The 1948-nt window shown below is 56.9% G+C and overlaps 1 pseudogene; it reads right to left on the reverse strand.

Moving 5' to 3' along the window:
* The window catches only part of LOC105551113, a 24927-nt pseudogene that overhangs the window by 22022 nt on the left and 957 nt on the right, over positions 1 to 1948 (reverse strand).

Below are 1948 nucleotides of genomic sequence, written 5' to 3' on the forward strand. Positions count from 1 at the left end.
GCCTCCGAGTCCTCCACAGGATCAGCCACATTTCAGGGCCACTGATCGCTGCCGCCACCCGGGCAGCGTCTCCTCCTGCTGCCCCCTTTCTCCCTGCCACTCTCTGGGGTCACCTGTTCAACATGTGAATTATAGGTAGAGGCACGGCCTGGTCTGCACATGCCAGCAGATCTGGGATGGGCCAGCATCTGCAGGGAGAGGCCTGCATGCAGCCTCCCGGGATAGGCCAGAGAGACTGAGGAGAGTCGGAGGTGCACAGGCAGCTGCTGCTGGAGCAAAGGGGTCTCCTGGGAAGTCAGCCAAGAGGCCCTGGGTTAGGGCCCACTGAGGCCCCAGCACAGCCAGACATGAGAGCTCCTGGTTCACACTCCCCCACTGTGCAGTCCGGCATCAGGCCCAGCCTGTTTGGACTGGTACAACAGACTCTTTGACCCAGAGCCTCCCTATCAAGACCTGCTGGTAACAATCAGGGCAGCTTTACCTGGGAGCTGGTGAGGGTCTGGCCCCCCTGGGCTGGAGGAGAGTGTGGGGTGGGGGCACATTGCCTTCAGTGGGCAGGAACCACAACAGGTACCTGTCCACCAGGATGAAGTAGGTACGCCTGAAGTACAGACGTGGAGGGACACGGAGTGGCTGGAAAACCAAGCTATTTGTTAGTGTGGGCTCTGGACACCGCCTGGCCACCAAGCACCGGCAAGTGCAGGGAAGCCCAGGGCCATGGCCCCGCCCCTCCCAGCAAGAGGCATCTCTTCCCTACTTTTTGAGTGATGAGGCTCAAGGCAAAGGAGAATATGTAATACTCCAGCAGATCTGACAGCAGCGTCAGGGGTAAACACACAGGGTTGCTGAGTCACCCACAGCCTCCCTACCTCAGGGCCACCAAAGGATACTTAGGACTAGGTTCAGGCCAAAGCCCCCAGTGAGGGGGAACTGGATCTCATTGTGGTACAGGGGACTGTTGAGGAGGACGTGCTCCTGGATGGACGCCTTCAGAGGACCCTGCAGAGAGATGCAGCGAGGCCGTGGGCAGGTGCTGGTACGTAGTGCCTGATACCTGGTGCCCCCCACACAGCAGCCTTTGGGAAGGCTGCTGGGGAAGACGTGCACACAGAACCAACCTGTGGGGGCAGTGCCCTGTCTCTGAGCAGTGCCTGAACAAGAGTCTTTGCTTAGAACTTCTCCTACCATCTCATAAAAAGCTGCAGACAGCAAGGGTAGCAGCCATGCGATACCCATGTCCTTTCCCTCTCATATCCCCCGAGCAAATCACCCCTCAATTTGTCCTTGGAGGACTGGAGGAGACTGCCCGTCACCGCAGAGCTGTGCAAGGTCCACTGTCCCGAGCACCACTCTCACCACTGTGGTTTACTTACAGGCAGGAAGGAGATGGGAAAGTCAACCTTCCAGTCTTCAGCCTGAAGCTTATAAACCAACTTCATCATTGGGCCACTGAACATTAAATTGACCAAACAAACAAAAACAGGGCAAATAAACTGCAAATTATCTTGCTTTGATTGTTTCTTAAGAAATCGAGAGAGTGATTTAAAGGTGGAATCACCATGAGAAAGCACCCAGCCTCTCTCAGGTGACAAACCTCCCTACCCAGGATTGAGAAACTCCACGATGCTGTACTCCACAGGATCCAGGTGCCCCTGTAAGAAGCAGAGGTTCCAGCCAACGAGGACACCATCCAGGCTGCCGAAAATGCTCTCTACCGGCCGTGGAAGATGGTATGCAGATCCTGAAACCGTGTGCGGCGAGGCCGCAGGCAGGCCCAGCACCCGGCTCTAGTCCTGCACTGCCTGCTGCCCAGCTCCCTCCGAGGAGGCCACTCCCTGGCTAAGACCCACGGGATCAGCCCTGTGCCCAAAGGAACCCTGGTGTGATGGTGCCAATGAGAAGAGAAGCTTTGGATTCTTCCAGTGTGGTACATGGCATACCAAGCAGC

The sequence above is a fragment of the Mandrillus leucophaeus genome, unplaced genomic scaffold, assembly GCF_000951045.1.
Source record: "Mandrillus leucophaeus isolate KB7577 unplaced genomic scaffold, Mleu.le_1.0 Scaffold507, whole genome shotgun sequence".
Lineage (NCBI taxonomy): Eukaryota > Metazoa > Chordata > Mammalia > Primates > Cercopithecidae > Mandrillus > Mandrillus leucophaeus.